Here is a 20,006-nt window from a genome sequence, read left to right as displayed (position 1 = left end):
GATTTTTGTTTTGTTTTTAATATTTTAATTTTTACTTTTAATTTTATTAATTTTTTTCTTCCTCCAAAATACAAAAGGATGGAATTCTCCATCACCCTCCCCCAAAAAAAACAGGAAGAAGTGACAGCCAGAGATTTAATAAACACAGATATAAGTAAGATATCTGAACTAGAACTTAGAACCATGATAATAAGAATACTAGCTGGTTAATGAAAAAATGCTCAACATCACTCATCATTTGGGAAATACTATTCAAAACCACAATGAGATATCACCTCAAACCTGTCAGAATAGCTAACATTAACAACTCAGGCAACAATAGATGTTGGTGAGGATGTGGAGAAAGAGGATCTCTTTTGCACTGCTGGTGGGAATGCAAACTGGTGCAGCCACTCTGGAAAACAGTATGGAGGTTCCTCAAAAAATTAAAAATAGAACTTCCTTATGAACCAGCAATTGCACTACTAGGTATTGACCCAAGGGATACAGGTGTGCTGTTTCAAAGGGGCACATGAACCCCAATGTTTATAGCAGCGCTATCAACAATAGTCAAAGTATGGAAAGAGCTCAAATGTCCATCAACAGATGAATGGATAAAGAAGATGTGGTATCCTTTCTTGATAATACAATAGAGTATTACTCAGCAATCAAAAAGAATGAAGTCTTTCCATTTGCAACTATGCGGATGGAACTAGAGAGTATTATGCTAAATGAAATTAGAGAAAGACAAATATCATGACTTCACTCATATGAGGAATTTAAGATACAAAACAGATGAACGTAAGAGAAGTGAAGCAAAAATAATATAAAAACAGGGAGGGGGACAAAACATAAGAGACTCTTAAATATACAGAACAAACAGAGGGTTACTGGAGAGTTTGTGGAAGGGGGGATGAACTAAATGGGTAAGGGGCATTAAGGAATCTACTCCTGAAATCATTGTTGCACTATATGCTAACTAACTTGTATGTAAATTTAAAAATAAATTTAAAATAAATTAAAGATCTTTCAACATGGTGGAACAACATGGAAGTTTTTTGTGTGTCTCACATCCATGAAATACAGCCAGACCAACACTAAACCATCCTGCACACCAAGAAAACTGATCCGAGGATTAACACAACAATCCGCACAACATGAACCACAGAATTCAGCAGGTACACAGCATGGAGAGATGAACTTGGGGAGAGAGAAGCTGCAGAGGGCAGGGAGCTGCTTTTGCATGTGGAGAGAGGAAGGAGATGGGGGCAGGGGAGATTATGGGAAAAGCACCACTCCCCAAAAGCAGCTGGAGAGAAAGTGGAAAATTGGAAAGAGCCACAGGGACTGAACTAAAAAGGGAGAAAGGAGAAAGGAGGGGGTTTAAATTCCATTAAGACTGTAAACAGGGGGAGCACAGAGTCTGAAACTCCGCAGCTTGATACCTGGTGGTGTTCTGGTGGGAAGGGAGAATCCCCAGGAGCAGAGTGGGGTCCGGGAGGTTCTTGGGCCACACAGGGAGAAGCAGTTCCACCGCTGAAAGGACATTTGGTAGAGGCTGTGAGGCCACCTGGGCCCAGTAGACCCCAGAGAATGGCCACATTTGCTGATGTTGGAACAAGGTCATTGGGGATGAAGCCTGGTGCCAGATGTGTGTTGTGATTTTCCATAATCCCTGAGGCGCTGCTGCTACACTGTCTTGCAAACGTTTTCTGGGGTGGGCTGGCACCTGGCTATAGTCTGCTGATGGGCATCAGCAGCAGCACGGTCCCGCAAGCATTCCTGGGTGCGGTCAGCACCCAGCCATTGCTCAGTGAGACCCTCTGCAGAGGAGCAGAACAGGTCAAAGCCACAGTCCCTCAGAAGGGGGGCTGGGGAAGGCAGCCACATCTGAGACAAAACTTGGAAGGGAGGTGCTGCCTGGGGCTTGGTCATGGACAGTATGGAAGCGGGGAGTGGACGGATGCCAAAGACAAAGGACAGTGCACGATTGCCGATAGGGGAGAACAGAGTTCCAATACTAGAGACTAGCGCCATTTTCACCGCTCCCACACATGCACATATGCACCTACAAGCGCCACAACAATCCACCCCAGTAGGCTAGCAGCGCCATCTAGTGGAGAACCGAGTCATTACACTAAGCCCTGCCCAACTCGCTCTTCAAGAGCGGCCAACCTCGCTCTTCAAGAACACAAGTCTCACCGCCTGCTTAGTTTATGGACTATAAAGCGCTTCATAGTTTGACTTCAGGGGAAAACGAAACAATTTCAGTCATATTTCAGTCTGTTAGCTGGTCCAACTATTCAACTTTCTTTCTTTCTTTCTTTCTTTCTTTCTTTCTTTCTTTCTTTCTTTTCTCTTTTTCATTTCTTTTCTTTTTCTTGAATACATAAAGAGAAAAAATTCATTTTTATTGTCAAACTTTATTAAAAATATTTTTCTTATTTTTTTCTACTATATTTTTTACTTTTGTGTACATTTTTTCAAATTCTATTTTACTTCCATCATTTCATTTTAGTCTACTTCAGTGTATTCATTTTTCAAATTTTCAAATGATTTCCTTTTTTTTTTCTTTTTATCCCTTTTTTCTCTAATCTATCAAGCCACTTTCAACACCCAGACCAAAACACACCTAGGATCTAGCATCATTTATTTGATTTTTTTTTGTGGGTGTTTGTTTTTAATTTTTTAACTTCAATATTTTTTTATTTTAATTTTTTCTACCACATTAATTCCTTTTCTCTCTTCAAAATGATGAAATGAAGGAGTTAACCCCAAAAGAAAGAGCAGGAAGAAACGACAACCAAAGACGTAACTAACACAGATACGAGCAAGATGTCTGAACCAGAATTTAGAATCACAATAATAAGAATACTAGCTGGAGTCAAAAATAGATTACAATCCCTTTCTATGGAGATAAAAGAAGTAAAATCTGGTCAGGATGAAATAAAAAATGTTGTAACTGAGCTGCAATCTCGAATGGATGCGGCAGCGGCAAGGATGGATGAGGCAGAACAGAGAATCAGTGATATAGAGGACAAACTTATGGAGAATAATGAAGCATAAAAAAAGAGGGAGATTAAGGCAAAAGAGCATGATTTAAGAATTAGAGAAATCAGTGACTCCTTAAAAAGGAACATCAGAATCATAGGGGTCCCAGAAAAGGAAGAGAGAGAAATAGAGGTAGAAGGGTTATGTGAGCAAATCATAACAGAAAACTTTCCTAACCTAGGGAAAGACTCCCATTAGATTCAACAAAAACCAATCATCAACAAAGCATGTCATATTCAAATTCACAAAATACTCAGGTGAGGAGAGAATCATGAAAGCATCAAGGGAAAAAAAGTCCTTAACCTACAAGGGAAGACAGATCAGGTTTGCAGCAGACCTATCCACAGAAACTTGGCAGGCCAGAAAGGAGTGACAGGATATATTCAATGTGCTGAATCAGAAAAATATGCAGCCAAGAATTCTTTATCCAGCAAGGCTGTCATTCAAAATAGAAGGAGAGACAAAATTTTCCCAGACAAACAAAAATTAAAGGAGTTTGTGACCACTAAACCATCCCTGCAAGAAATTTTAAGGGGGACTCTCTGAGGGGAGAAAAGATGAAGAAAGAAGGAAGGAAAGAAGAAAGAAAGAAAGAAAGAAAGAAAGAAAGAAAGAAAGAAAGAAAGACCAAAAGCAACAAAGATTAGAAAGGACCAGAGAAAACCACCAGAAACTCCAACTCTACAAGCAACATAATGGCAATAAATTCATATCTTTCAGTACTCACTCTAAATGTCAATGGACTCAATGCTCCAATAAAAAAAATAGGGTAACAAAATGGATAAGAAAACAAGATCCAGCTATATGCTGTTTACAAGAGACCCACTTTAGACCTAAAGACACCTTCGGATTGAAAGTAAGGAGATGGAGAACCATCTGTCATGCTAATGGTCAACAAAAGAAAGCCAGAGTAACCATACTTATATCAGACAATCTAGACTTTAAAATAAAGACTGTATCAAGAGATGAAGAAGGGGTCATATCATAATTAAGGGGTCTATCCACCAAGAACACCTAACAATTGTAAACATTTATGTGCCAAATGTGGAAGCACCCAAATATATAAATCAATTAATCACAAACATAAAGAAACTCATTGATAGTAATACCAAAATAGTAGGGCACTTCAACACCCCACTCACAGCAATGGGCAGATCATCTAATCAAAAAATCAACAATGAAACAATAGCTTTGAATGACACACTGGACCAGATGGACTTAACAGATATATTCAGAACATTTCCTCCTAAAGCAGTGGGATATGCATTCTTCTTCAGTGTACATGGAATGTTCCCAGAATAGACCAACATAGGGACACAAATCAGCCCTTAGCAAGTACAAAAAGATCGAGATCATACTGTGCATATTTCCAGACCACAACGCTATGAAACTCGAAATCAACCACAAGAAAAAATTTGGAAACACAACAAATACTTGGAGACTAAAGAACATCCTACTAAAGAATGAATGGGCCAACCACGAAGTTAAAGAGGAAATTAAAAATATATGGAAGCCAATGAAAATGATAACATTACAACCCAAAACCTCTGGGACGCAGCAAAGGCAATCATAAGAGGAAAGTATATAGCCTTCCAGGCCTTCCTAAAGAAGGAAGAAAGAGCTCAGATACACAACCTAACCTTATACCTTAAAGAGCTGGAAAAAGAACAGCAAATAAAAAGCCAAAAGCAGCAGAAGACAGGAAATAATAAAGATTAGAGCAGAAATTAATGCTATCGAAACAAAAAAAAACAAAAAACAAAACAAAACAAAACAGTAGAACAGATCAAAGAAACCAGAAGCTGGTTCTTTGAAAGAATTAACAAAATTGATAAAGCACTAGCCAGTTTGATCAAAAAGAAAAAGGAAAGGACCCAAATAAATAAAGTCAAGAATGAAAGAGGAGAGATCACAACCAACACCGCAGAAATAAAAACTATAATAAGAGAATATTATGAGTGATTATATGCCAATAAAATGGGTAATCTGGAAGAAATGGACAAATTCCTAGAAACATATACACTACCAAAACTGAAACAGTAAGAAATAGAAAATCTGACCAGACCTGTAACCAGTAAAGAAATTGAATCAGTAATCAAAAATCTCCCAAAAAAACAAGAGTCCAGGACCAGATGGCTTTCCAGGGGAATTCTACCAAACACTTAAGGAAGAGTTAACTCCTATTCTCTTGAAGCTGTTCCAAAAAAATAGAAATGGAAGGAAAACTTCCAAACTCTTTCTATGAGGCCAGCATTACCTTGATTCCAAAACCAGACGAAGACCCCACTAAAAAGGAGAAATACAGACCAATTTCCCTGATGAACATGGATGCAAAAATTCTTAACAAGATACTAGCAAACAAGATCCAACAACACATTTAAACAATTATTCACCACGACCGAGTGGGATTTATTCCTGGGATGCAGAGCTGGTTCAATATCTGTAAATCAATCAATGTGATACATCACATTTATAAAAGAAAGAATAAGAACTACATGATCCTCTCGACAGATGCAGAAAACGCATTTGGCAAAATACAGTATCCTTTCTTGACAAAAACCCTCAAGAAAGTACGGATAAAAGGAACATACTTCAAGATCATAAAGGCCATATATGAAAGACCCACAGCTAATATCATCCTCAATGGGGAAAAACAGGGAATCCTGAAGTCAGGAACATGACAGGGATGTCCACTCTCACTACTGTTGTTCAACATAGCATTGGAAGTCCTAGCCTTGGCAATCAGACAACAAAAAGAAATAAAAGGCATCCAAATTGGCAAGGAGGAAGTCAAACTTTAATTATTCACAGATGACATGATATTCTATGTGGAAAACCCAAAAGACTTCAGCAAAAACAGCTAGAACTGAAACATGAAATCAGCAAAGTCACAGGATATAAAATCAATGCACAGAAGTTGGTTGCATTGCTATACACCAATAATGAAGCAGCAGAAAGACAAATCAATGAATCAATCCCACTTACAATTGCACCAAAAATCATAAAATACCTAGGAATAAACCTAACCAAGGAGGTGAAAAATCCATACACTGAAAACTATAGAAAGCTGATGAAAGAAATTAAAGAAGACACCAAAAAATGGAAAAACGTTCCATTCTCATGGATTGGAAGAACAAATATTGTTAAAATGTTGATACTACCCAAAACAATCTACATATTCAGTGCAATCCCTATCAAAATAACACCAGCATTCTTCACAGAACAAACAATTCTAAAATTTGTATGGAACCAGAAAAGACCCCGAATAGCCAAAGCAATGTTGAAAAAGAAAACCAAGTCTGGAGGCATCATAATTCCAGACTTCAAGCTGCATTACAAAGTTGTAATCATCAAGACAGTATGGTACACACACACACACACACAAAAGACACATAGATCAATAGAACAGAATAGAAAACCCAGAAATGGGCCCACAAACCTATGTCCAACTAATCTTTGACAAAGCAGGAAAAAATATCCAGTGGAAAAAAGATAGTCTCTTCAGCAAATGGTGTTGGGAAAACTGGACAGTGACATGCAGAAGAATGAACCTGGAACACTTTTATACCATACACAAAAATAAACTCAAAATGGATGCAAGACCTAAACATAAGGCAGGAAGCCATCAAAATCCTAGAGGAAAAAACAGGCAACAACCTCTTTTAACTCGGCCATAGCAACTTCTTACTTGACATGTCTCCAGAGGCAAGGGAAACAAAAGCAAAAATGAACTACTGGGACCTCATCAAAATAAAAAGCTTCTGCACAGCAAAGGAAACAATCAGCAAAACTAAAAGGCAACCTACAGAATGGGAGAAGATATTTGCAAACGACATGTTAGATAAAGGGTTAGTATCCAAAATCTATAAAGAACTTATCAAACTCCACACCCAAAAGACAAATGATCCCGTAAAGAAATGGGCAAAAGGCATAAAAGGATTCCAAAAGAAGACATCCAGATGACACATGAAAAGATGCTCAACATCACTCATCATCAGGGAAATACAAATAAAAACCACAGTGAGATACACCTCACACCTGTCAGAATGGCTAACATTAACAACTAGAAATGACAGATGTTGGCAAGGAAGGAAACAATCAGGAAACAACAGATGTTGACAAGGATGCAGAGAAAAAAGAACCCTTTTGCACTGCTGGTGGGAATGCAAACTGGGGCAGCTACTCTGGAAAACAGTATGGAGGTTCCTCAAAAATTAAAAATAGAACTACCTATGACTCAGCAATTACACTACTATGTATTTATCCAAAGGATACAGGAGTGCTGATTTGAAGGGGCACATGCACCCCAATGATTACAGCAGCACTATTGACAATAGCCAAAGTATGGAAAGAGCCCAAATGTCCATTGACTTGTGAATGGGTAAAGAAGATGTGGTATATATATACACAATGGAATATTACTCAACGATCAAAAAGAATGAAATCTTGACATTTGCAACAATGTGAATGCAACTGGAGGGTATTATGCTAAGTGAAATAACTCAGAGAAAGACAAATATCATATGATTTCATTCATGTGGAATTTAAGAAACAAAACAGATGAACATAGGGGAAGGGAAACAAAAATAAAATAAAAACAGAGAGGGAGGCAAACTATAATAGACTCTTAAACACAGAGAACAAACTGAGGGTTGCTGGCAGGATGCTGGGTGGGGGGATGGGCTAAATGGGTGATGAACATTAAGGATGGCACTTGTGGAGATGAGCACTGAGTGTTATATGTAAGTAATGAATCACTACATATTCCTGAAATCTTTATATTCTATTCCTGAAATCATTATTACACTATATGTTAACTAACTTGGATTTAAATAAAAAATAAAATAATTAAAAATGTTTTTAATTTAAATAATTTAAAAATTAAAAAAAAAAAAAGAAATGGTATTTGGCCTTCAGAGAGGCCTCCAAAGATAGGCCAGATGTACACATGTTTCCCCACAAGAGAGTACATATGTGTATGCATGTGTGTGAGTGACCATTGAGAGTCATCAGCAGCCTGAACTAGTATTAGCAGGACCTAATTGATGCAATGGTTTAAAAGCTTTGGCTCCAAGTTCAGAAAGGTAAGTCTAGGTTCAAAACCCAATTCTGCCACTTGGGGCAGACCTTGGGACAACTAAATCCTTCTAAGCCTCAGTTTCGATGTTTGTAAAAATAGGTCAATTACAGGACCTCCCTCCAGATGCTGAGAGGATTAAAAGAATACATAGCACACAGCAAGTGTTCAGTAGATGAGTCTTATTATTCCAGCATCTGACTTTTCTTTAAGACCATAGGACGTAGGACACAAAGGAGCTTTCTCTCACTGTGAGATAAGTGAACTAAAGTTCAGAGGAGGAACAGTGACTTGCCCAAGGCTGCACTACAAGTCATTGGCAGATCTGGCGTTCGAACTGAGAGCCATATTTTAAACAGAAGAAACTTCTGATCTAGGTGAGGTTGAGGATTGTGTAAGTGTAGGGAAAAATGGATCCATCCCACAAAAAGAGCCACAGCTCAAGACCTGAGGGCCTCCTTTTCCATGATCTGGGCTCCTGAGAGCCTGGCCTCCATCCACCTACCCCTTGACTTCTGCCAAGATTTTGAGGAAGCAACAGGCAGATGCAGGGAGGGATACTGAATCTCTCCGGAGCCTGGTGTTAATCAGCCTCTAACTCGTTGAGCTGAGATTCCTCATCTGCAAAGTGGAACTGATAACTTATAGGGCTGTTGTGACAATCCCCAACTACAGGGTCTGGAACAAGCACTATAATAAAATGGAAATGTTGTTATTCTCTTAGCAGCAAGAACAAGAATCCCTTTCATGGAGGAAACAACCTCTGTTAAGAGAATGTGTCAGTAAGCCCAGGTAAGGCAGGAAACTCCCCCAGGACAGGACTACAGACTGGGGCCAAGACTTCAGGGGAAGGAGTAAACCAAGGGGAGGGACTGTTTTACCTTTGAGAGCCAGAGAGTGGTGGGGAGAGGGCCCTGGGGGGAGGGGCTGGATCCAGAGCAATGAACAGTGGGCCCTCTCTCCTCCTTGGCACTCTCAAGAGTCCCATCAATTATGTAGCTCTCAGAATACTTGATGTGAGTGGCTTGGGAGGAAATTACAAAGGGGGATAACTCCCCGTCAAGATTAACATAGATGTGAGAAAGGGCCAGGGCCCCAGAACAAGGAATTAAAGACTGAGAAGAGTGAAGTAAGTCCTTGGAGAGTCACAGAAGTCTTGCAAAAACTTTGGATTCCCCTAGACAGTAGAACTTGGGGTGGGGGGTGGAAAGATCCAAGCAGTTCTCAAGATCCAGGGACACACCAGGTTGGCTACTTCAGACTCGGTGGTGAGGAAAGGCCTCTCCAAGGAGGTGATGTGTGTAACCCAACAGCTAAATGACTAAAGCAAATCAGCCGCGTGAGGAAGAAAACTTCCTGGGCAGAGGACAGAACCAGTGCAAAACGCTGGGCAGGAGCTAGCTTGGTCCGCAAGAGCAGTATGTCTGGAGCATACAGCCAGGAGAGTGGGATGAGGAACCAGGAAAGCAGAGCATGTCAGGAGTACTTTGTCAGCCAGATTAAGGAGTGTGCAACTTACACTGGGAGGTGGGAAGCCATTGGGGATGCTTCTAAGCAGCCAAGTAGCATCATCTGATCCACCTATTTAAAGAAAACTGGCTGCTATGCAGACAAGAATTACTGGAGGCAAGGGAAACCAGTTAGCACAGCCCCACAGCAGCCCAGGCTACAGATGACGGTGGCTGGGGCCAGGCAGGAAGTGGTGGAGCTAGAGGAAAATGAGCAAATTAGAGAACTGCTTGGGGGACAGAATTAAAAAGAAATACTGAGAAAGATTAGGGCTTGAGCAACTAGGTGGATGTTGGCACAATTTCTAGAAATGAGGAAGTCTGGGGGAAAAGCAAGTTAGGAGTGGAATCAGGATAGGGACATGACAATTTTTAGACACTTGTTAGTTATCCATCCATGTGGCCACGCTGAGCAGGGGACTGGCTGTGTAAGTCTGGAACATCAGGGAAAGGCCAAGCTGGAGATATAAAGCCATGGGACCAGATGGGGTCACGTAGGAAGGTGATGAGCAGTGGGCTCCAGGGCCCTCAGACATTTAGAGGTAGAACAGAGCAGGAGTCTCACATAAATGGGAGGGAGGAGAAGCCAGTAAGATAGCAGGAAATCCAGGAGAGTGTGGTCATTTGGCAGCCAAGAGAAGAAAATAATTCAAGAAAGAGTGAGTGGTCAAATGTGATGAGTGCTACCAAGAGATAAAAGAAGGACAGAGAGATGGCCACTGTGTTCAACTCAGGAATATCCAGTGACCTGGATGAGCAGTGACAGAAGCCCTACCAAAGGGGGTGAGAGAATGGGGCTGTAGAAGTAGGGTCTAGGATGCTCCATAGGGAACTCTACTAAGAACTTTTTTGTGAAAGGAAACAAAATTCAGGGTTGGAGCCAGAAACAGGTATGGGCTCAAGGGAGAATTTTTTTTAATGTGAGAATTTAGAGCGTGTCTGTGTGTTGATGTGCAAAGTATTCAACCGCTCTGAGCATCGGTTTTGTGCTGTAAAACCGAGACCAAAACACCCACAATTTCAGGTTATTATGCAAATCACACCAGTTAACATACACAAAGGGTCCAGTCTCACATCTGGCTCATAGCAGGGTCAGTACTTTAGGGCTCCTCTGCCAGAGAAAGAATGCTTGCATCCAGAAGTTTCTCGCTGGTAAAGGAAAGATGATGGCTCTCAGTTCCCACACTGCCCCTTGTGGCAGAGGAAGAGTTGGTGGAAAAGGAACCATGTTGTGAATGGCAGGACCAAGAAGTGGTTTGTGAGGACAGTTGCTTTCACCCTAAAGCACATACGCAGAGCTTCCCTTTCTCTCTCCCTCATGTTCTTCCCAGAAAAGGAGCCTTCCCCCCACAGACTCTATAACATAGAGTTTCTCATCTGAACCACAGAACACAGATGATTTGTGAGACTATTTTCTCAATTCTCCCAAGGATGATGCATAACTAGCACCACCCTAGATGCAAAGGAGAGAAGTTAATCCATTACATCCAACACATATCTTTGCAGTCAGTTGAAAAAGGCTGCCTTGGAGGCGTGAGCCACCACTTTGGATTTACTCTTTGCACCTAGTAGCCTTCACTAAATGTCTATTCATGAAAATTCACACAAAGGCCTTGGGCTGGCTGGGCAGAAGGTGTGTTCAGAAGTCAATGTGATGAGTCCTTCTGGCAGTGAGTCAGGACAGGAAGAGCCACCATGGAGATGGCATTTTAAGCTGGGTCCTGGAGGGTAAGGGTTTGCAGCCACTGCAAAGCAATTCTAGCCTGACTTGGTGTTAGGAAAATTAGTGGACAGAGCCACCCAGTGGTTGAGAACGACAATGACTAGACTCTGATTTCCTTCAAGGGCTCACTGAGACACGGGGTTGTGTCTATGAAGCAAGATCAGCTGGTGCATAATGCATAAACCCAGCTGCTGAGATGGCTCCTCCTGGTGCCCACGCCTTTCCACCTCCCTGATTTCTCCCCTTTTCCAGGGAGCTGAGGCTTTCAGTCCACACCAAGGCAGAACAGACACACCAAACACACCAAATGTGCACCAAACACATCTAATAAGCTGATCATCCTACAAATAAAAGCTAGAAACTCCAGAAAATATTTTTTAAATGCAGCAGAGAGCACAAGAGACCGTACACAAGCAGGCAGGTTTTGGAGGGGCATTAAAAGTTGGGAGTTGGTAGGGCTGCCTGGGTGGCTCAGTCAGTTAAGCAGCTGACTTCAGCTCAGGTCAGGATCTCACAGTCTGTGAGTTCAAGCCCCTTGTCAGGCTCTGTGCTGACAGCTCAAAACCTGAAGCCTGCTTCCAATTCTATGTCTCCCTCTCTCTCTACCCCTCCCTGCTTGCTCTCTTTCTCTCAAAAAATAGTAAACGTTCAAAAATTTTTAAAATAATTTTTTAAAAAGTTGGAGTTGGCAACAGGCATGGATTGAGTTCCTAATTTTTGTGGTGTGGGTTTGAGGTCAAGTGCAACTGCTCATTCTGAAAACCTTTTCAGGGAAAACAAAGACTAAGCCATTGACCCCTTCAGGCCAAGCTCAAATATCAAAGATCATACAATTTGTCAGGCAGACTTATATTCAGAAGTCAGAAGTGGCCCACGGTTACCTTCACCTAATTAGAATACTAAAATCTCTGCCCAAGGAGGAGCATAGGCCTCATTTACATAACACGTAATGAATGTATAGACACATTTCCTTAAGGCATGTGCGCCACCGCATGCCCTACGTCCACATGCAATGACAAGGCTCCTCTATTTCAATGTTCATTCCTAAATCAAAGGAAACCATTCGCCCTTGCTTGGAGAGTCACAGTTTTGGAAGTTACTCCTCGACTTTCTGATTTGCTACAAATAAAGTTTACTTTGTACAACAAGTCTACCTGGTGTAGTTTTCATCTGTGACTCACCAAGGAGTGATCTCACATTAGTTTGGTTACAGTAGTATTAGGGGAAATAGAGGGTCAGGGTAGTAGATAGAAGTGTGCCCTACCCCATATTCACACCTCACAGTAAATGTGGACAGTTTTGTCTACCCACTGCATGGTATTAATGGGATTGTCTGTCTCCACTACATCTCCCACACCCAACCATAAAGATTTGACCAAGAGGTGAGTACACAACCCACACAGGGCCAGACCAAGTCCCTACCTAAGATTGGTAACAAACACTTGAAGAAAGAAGCACACTCTTTACTGGGGTTGGCTGAGCTAGGATGATGAAAAGCTTGAACAGCCTAGGCTTTGTCCCACCTCTGCATAAAGGAAGCCCATCTTCAGGAGTAGAAAATTGGGCAACACACAGAAGGAGAGATGAAAAGTGGAATGCAAGAAACCCTTGATGACATTGTTTAAGCTTCTGGATCAAGCTAGACCTGAAGCTTTCATGCACTTTCCAGTTACATGAATCATTAAGTCTCCTTTTTGATTAAGCTCATATGAATTGGATCTCTGCCTCTCTCAACCAAAAATCAATAAGCCCTTCCACTGATGCCAAAGTGGAGGTAACAGGATCCTCAAGAGAGAGGAGGAGGACAAGAATCACAGCCTTGACTAGCAGCAAAATGATTGATGACCCTTCATATTGCTGAAAGGACAGAGATGCAGCCTCTTTTGGAGCTGACACAAGAGCAGATATTGAACAAACCACCTTTCCCAAATATATACAGGAAGATTAATCAGAGAAAAGGCTGAGTTGGGATTGACAAGGCTAAGTCATTTACTCAGGCAAATAGTGACCTAGGTTAAAGTGTCATCACGTAATCTGGGCTACAGGGGGATTGCGTGGGAGAATGGGGGGGGCGGTTATCAAGAAACTGTGGTCATGATAAGGAGCCCTCCCACCCATCCCTCACCAGGGTCATATCAACTTGTCATGTACCAGTCATCCATCTATTGGTGCTTCAATTTTGGGGCCAAGCATTCAGTTTTGAAATGCAAGCAAGTTTAGGAAGCTAATACATTTGCTGTATTGTTCATTCATACCATCCTGAGAAAAGGAAAGTTTTGAAAAATAGGTAAGAGCACGTATGGATTGTGGGGGAATGCCTGGAGAGGTCAGGCTTGAACTGGACACTTGAATGAAGAAGCCTAGAAGCAGAAAGTTTTGGAGAGGAGAGGTATCCATACCTACCACAGTCCAGTTATCCCAGCCTCTGCAGACAAACTCCTCCCTCCCCAGTATCTTCTAGGGTATGTCCCACTGGTAAGTGGGGTCCAGAAATAGTTGTCTGCCGCTCTAGGACCGTCAGAAGCTCCCTAATGTCCCCAGAAGGCCACCCAGCCTGTCAGGTACCCTCTGGCTAGGGCCTCCTAGGGACAGGGACCTCCCAGGTGAAATCCTATTCTCCAGTCCAGCAGCCCAGGCCTCCTTCCCCTACTAGTCCAGCCGGCCCTTTTCATGTCCTTTCCAAGTGAATCCAGCTTGCCCTGCTTTGAACTGAGCTAAGAACCAGGGGGACTCCTGTCTTCGGGTATCCTTATATATAACCAAGACCCCAGCCCTTAGAAGATCTGATTAAACTTGGTGTAACCCCAATACCACAGCATTGTGAAAGTCCAGAGCCCCTCCCAAGATTTCCTCCAGATCCTCTCTCTCCAACCTCCTTGACCAATCAGGAGTCCCAAAGAAACTCCGCAGCAGTGCTTACCTTGCTACAGCTCCTCCCCAGTAAACCTGCCCCTTGTTAGATAGCCCCAGGAAAGAAGGCAGAGCCAATGAACACCTCCTCAGAAGGAGAAATGTCTAATGTAGCCAGGTAGAGAAACTGGAAACCCTGCCCCTTTCACTCCCAGAAGAGTGAGCAGAGGAGCAGAGAGCAGGGCTCAAGTCAAACAAACTGTGTTGTGAAGTTCTGTCTTTAGCACAGACTGGAAGGGAAACTTGAAATCAGAGAGGCTTGCGTTCAGCTTTAGTAACTGTGGTGTAGCCCATGCGGTGGAATATTACACAGCAATGAAAAAGAGCAAACCACCAGTAAACACAGTGTGAGTGAATTGCACAGACATGATTTGGAGCAAAAGAGTCATACTATATATGTCATTTATATGAAGTTCAGGGATAGTCAGGACAGTCCTAGAGGTCAGACAGTGGTTACCTTTGGAGGATATTCACAAGAGAACATGAAGAAAACTTCTGGGGAGCCAAACATGTTCTTTATCTGCATCTGGGTGATAGCTACGTGAGGATATACATGTTTGTTAAAAACCCATCAAGCTATAAGTTGTGTACACTTTATAGAAGTTATCCCTCAATAGTTGTTGTTGTTGTTGTTGTTGTTGTTGTTGTTGTTGTTGTTTAAATAAGGACTTTAGGTTTGGAAGACTGAGAGCATTGGCAAAGCAGAGACAGCAATTTTATGCTGCTCCTTTGAGAACAATGTATCTATCAGGAAAAAGCCATGATTGTGCAAAGGGAGCTGATGCAACCAGACCTGTCTATTGGGCTATACTCTACTGCTCCCTAGCATGGCATTTAAAAAAATTTTTTTAATGTTTTATTTTTGAGAGAGACAGAGACAGAGCGCAAGCGGGGGAGGGGTAGAGAGAGAGGGAGACACAGAATCTGAAGCAGGCTTCAGGTTCTGAGCTGTCAGCACAGAGCCCAATGTGGGGCTCAAACCCACAAACCATGAGATTGTGACCTGAGCCAAAGTCAGACGCTTAACCAAATGAGCCACCCACGGGCCCCCCCTAACATGGCATTTTTTAAAGGGCATCGTGGGCAGGCACTGGGGAGGAGATAGAGAAATACCACTAGGTCTACATAGAGGGCAATGCACTCTGAGAGACTAATTCTGAGTACCAAATACGCATGCGCAGAAATGCAGCTCAAACTACTCACAGACATTTCCTCTGGATAAGGGAGGGCTGCTGGAAGACAGCCTTCCAAGTTTCATTCTCTGGTTGGACATTTTTCAGGTATTTTCCTATTTTTATCACCTCTTCCCTTTCGTCATTCAGACAGATGATCCACACCACGCAGTTCCTCCACCTGTCTCAGGGGAGACATGACATAGGGCAGTGACTAAAACTATGAGTCTCTTTGCCTTGTGTGTTCTAAAAGCCTAAGTCCTCTACAGAAAGGACAAAGAGGATTCAAAGTAATGTTTTTTAATGTCTTCACCAGACTTAGTAAGGAGTGTGGATTTCTTCCAAGCCAGAGAGTCCTGGTTTGGTTTGGAGAGAGGCGGGTATCCCAGCAGGATGGCCAGGGAGCAGGGGGACCCCAAAGAAAGAGCTGTGGACAATGTCCAGGCAGGTGGGGCAAAGCAGCCCTGGGGAAGGTCTCCATGTCCTCAAGTGTGACCCCAAACTCTCAGAATGTCATCAGACCCATAGGCCATAGTAACCCCAGGTAGGAAGGCTCAGCAGTAACCTGTGGGGACAGATCATCATAGGGGCCCTCCAAACACCCAGACACACCCCAGAAAGGCTGAGGTTAAAGTTTCCCATCAGACCAGCAGAAGGGCAGGATACAAACACATCAAATTAAGTTATAGGAGCAAAGTTTTCTTTCCTATAAACCTGACTTTGTAGACTTAGAAGATTCCAGCTACAACTCTGGGTACTTCTGCATTAATCGAACCTGTTATAACGATTTGTATCCTTTCTATGTTAGTGTTTTACTTGCATAATCATCATTATGTTTTTCTTACCCCGTGTCCCTGGCATGGAAACCTATGAAAGAGGCAGGAGTCAGCTTGAGGGTGTTCCCACTGTGGCTTCCCTGTGACTCTGGTCTGACCACAGACATCCCACACACAATCCTGAGGCTGAACCAGAGTGGGACCTCTAGCCGCCTCCTTCCTGGGTTCAGCAGGCAGTCTGTGGCTGTAGGACTGGTAGAGTGCCCACCCACCTCCTTTCTCACCTACTTGCAGATCAGACTCCCTGCCAGCCTCTTGGGGGGACTTTTCCTCTCCAGAAATCCCCCACTGAGTGACAAACTCTGGGCTTGTCTGCCTACAGCTCACAACGGCAGGGAACTCTCCTCTCAACCCTGCCTTGGACCCTGAAAGTGGAAGTTCTGAGTCATGAAAGGGCTTCCGCTTCCCCTTTTCTAGCTGGAGTTCTCCCTGTCACTTCCTGAGGAATATCTGTTCCCAAACTCATTTCTGACCCTGCAACCCTGTCACTGTCCAGCTCCAAGCAGCAAGAGGTGAGGGCAGATAGAAATGAAAAGGGGAAAAACACCTACTGGCTATATTTTATGTATCAGTGGCACTCTACACATGCCACCTTGATCCTACTTTCCACCTTGCAGGCCAGGTGCATCTTACAGCCATATGAGAAAACCACGCGGAGTTCAGGGAGTATAAGCAACTTGCTCTGGCTCACACAACTAGCAAGTGAACAAGCCAGAATCCAAATCTGTGTCTGAGTCCAGGCCCCCAGATGGGACTTGTCCGTGCCTGACCCAGCCCTCCCTGTGGGCCATGTGGGCTATCTTTCTAGAATCTACACTCCGAGATCAGCTTCTAGGGGTATCATGCCCCCCACTGCCCAGTCTCTCTGATTCCTCACTGCCAAGGCCCCAACAGAGGAATCTTACTGGTGCAGCTCATCTTTTTTAATCTAGGCCATGCAACACCTGGCCAACCCCTCTATTGCAAGCACATGCCGCTCTGCCTGAGAGTCCTCCCTGGCTATCACTTTTCCTACTGGAACTTCCTGGGATTACCTCCCAATAAACTACGTGCACTAAAACCCTTATTTCATGGTCACTTCTGGGGAATCCTAACCTAAGAAAGGTGCAAGAGAAAGAAAAGTCAACAGTGACTCCCAGGCTGCTGGCCTGACCAGTCAAGCTTCAATACTGATTTTAGCTGAAGCAGCTACACGTATTGAGTGCTTGCCATGTCCAGGCATTCTGCAGGGCCCGTTACACAGAGCTTGCCAATTAATTATCCCAGCCACAGTTTGTAGTACAGAACCATCCCCATAATACCCATAAGGAAACAGGCTCAGAAAAGTTAAGCCATCTTCCTGGGATCAGACAGGTCGAGCTGGTTTTCAAGGAGCAGAGGAGGTGAGGGAGGTAGAAAGTCCAAGATGCTTTGACTTGGCTGTCCCTAATGTGTTACTCACGAGGCTCTCTACCTCCACATGCCAGCCCCTCACTTCCAACTGGAGAGTTCCCATTTCCTCACAAACAGCACTCATAGAAAACGGCACTCATAGAGAAAGTGGAGGGCAGAGGGGAAAAGAATGGACCAAAAGGACAAAGGTGGGAGGGAATAATCAAAATAATCACAATAGTTGTATGGAGTGCTTCCAGTGTGCGGGGCACTGTTAAATTCTTTGTCAACTCACTTAAACCTCCCAAAGAGCCTTGTGGGAAGAATCATCTAATATTATGCCCACTTACCGGAGGTATAGAAGGACCAGTACTACAGAACAATAAAGAGCAAACACCGGGCTCCAGCCCTTCCTCACTGCGACTCAGCCTCAGCCTCAGCCTCAGCCTCCGTGTTTGCCATTTCTCTTCTTTCTCTTCTTGAGAAAACAGTTCCACACCCTACTTTCTGAGTATTTCCTGCCTGGTCCCTGGGGGGAAATCAAGTCTCCTCAAGGGGTTTGAGGCAACCTAAGGACAGCTGCAGGACACAAAAAGGAGAGCCCCCCTTGTTTTCAGAAGTGTTAACTGGGGCTTTGAAGAGAGACCCTAGTGGTCTGAATGTCTGCAGTGCTGAGGCTAGAAAGCAGCCAGAGCCTGTAAGATGAAAGGGTGGTTTCTCGCTGGGCGGTGTGGGTCTATGTGGCGGCGGGGGGGGGGGGGGGGGGGGGGTGCTTCTTCAGCATCAATCACGTGGCCGTGTCAAAATGTGCGGGTTACAACTTACATACACTGAAAAAGCTGTTCTTTTTATTTTCAGTAAATGATCACACTGGAATGGTGGACGAAACCAACAATGACAATTAAGGGAAACCATCTCCCCTGGAATAAAGCAGTGGCACTTCAGGGAAATATTCACAGCCAGTGTGGAGTAGCAGACTTCTCACCGGGGCTGTTGCTTACCTCCCAAGATGGCTTCAGGGTGCACTTAAGCTGCCTCGTGGCCCTGGCTGAGGGTGAGGAACGTGGTTCCCGTCCTGCCGGCTTCAGTTGATGTTGTGCTGAGGTATGGCTCGTGTTGCCTTGCCCCTGAGCCCTCCTGACTGCCACAGTGCCACAGCTGGGGGAACCTGTGGTCTGTTCTCTGGGTGTGGCAGGGCCCATGGCTCCTCCCTTGCTGCCTTGGCCCCATCTAGCCCACATGTGCCTGCATCCCAGCATGTCCTCCACCTTCTTTAAGCATCCATTTGGCAGCCTCTACTATGGGACCATCCGGAGCCTCACCAGAATATCAGAAACCTTTGTTCCATCCCCCACCTCAGATGCTGCAAGCAGTCATGAGTCAGACCCCATCCACACTCCAAGGAGAACCGAAGTCTCATGTTGTAACCTGGCACCCCTTTCTCCAACTTCCACCTCCACTGACCCTCCATTTCCTCACCTGCTGTTTCTCCCCACATGGGCTGGCGCCCTCGTTCCTTCATTCTCCCAGAACAGCACTGATGTAAGGCTATTGGATATCAAAAGATGTTTACTGGACATTTGGAAATAGGATGGGTTCAAAATATGATGTAGCATGAATGTAGCACAGAATAATTTAGGTGAGAACTTGAACTAGGATATTAGCCATAAAGATCCCTGCCTTAAAATTCCTTGGCCATTCCCTGCCAGAAGGACTTCATCTCCCCCTGGCCTGATTTTTCTTCCCAAGGCTGGGGCCCTGCACATCTCCCCTCTTCTCCCTCAAAACCCCACAACGGTTCTCACACTGACCAGGAGCAACTCCCAATCCTATTTCCTTCTTCTGCAGAACAATTTAGCCCTCTCTAAGCAATGCAGGGAGGGTGGGGTGAAGTAGGGGGTCTCCCGCATCTTTCCTTTTATAATGAAACATGTATCTGAACATTCTTCCCCTGAAGCCAAAGAGTCATTCCCTCACTAAGATTTTTGCCCTCATTTTAGACCAGCCAGCTCTACTAAAACAGCATTGTTGTGACACCTCACATGTTTCTTTGAATCCTCACAGTGAAGTGGGTAATATTATTATCCCCATTTCACAAACAAGGAAACCAAGGCCTAGCAAAGTTCAATAACAGTCGCTGAGTGAATCAACAACAAGGCGAGAATTCAGCTCCCCACCACTGCTCATCCTGGGAGAAGGAACTGTGTTTCCACAGCTAGGAGGCGAATCCATTTCTCGGACAACTCCTATGTGGCAGGAGAGAACGATCCCCACACTGTGAGGTCATCTCTGGAGACAGAAGATAAGAACCCCTGCTTCCAGGGTCCCTACTTGTCCCAGATCCCATCCTTCAGGACCTTTGCTCCTTCCCAAGTCAGC

General features: G+C 43.7%; 1 long non-coding RNA gene across 1 annotated transcript in view; it reads right to left on the bottom strand.

Moving 5' to 3' along the window:
* Positions 1-18,759, bottom strand: part of LOC124513112 (uncharacterized) — a 30,053-nt gene extending 11,294 nt beyond the window's left edge. Inside the window, exon 1 of the long non-coding RNA XR_006962300.1 lies at positions 18,629-18,759. This is a non-coding gene — a long non-coding RNA (uncharacterized LOC124513112). The remainder of the gene's footprint in view (positions 1-18,628) is intronic.
* Positions 18,760-20,006: the final 1,247 nt, after the last annotated feature.

Source organism: Lynx rufus, unplaced genomic scaffold (assembly GCF_022079265.1).
Source record: "Lynx rufus isolate CCGP_SWC_20201006 ecotype Redwood Valley unplaced genomic scaffold, mLynRuf1.p SCAF_18, whole genome shotgun sequence".
Taxonomy (NCBI): domain Eukaryota; kingdom Metazoa; phylum Chordata; class Mammalia; order Carnivora; family Felidae; genus Lynx; species Lynx rufus.
Note: the sequence above shows the minus strand (reverse complement) of the source record. Positions and strands in the feature narration are given on the sequence as shown.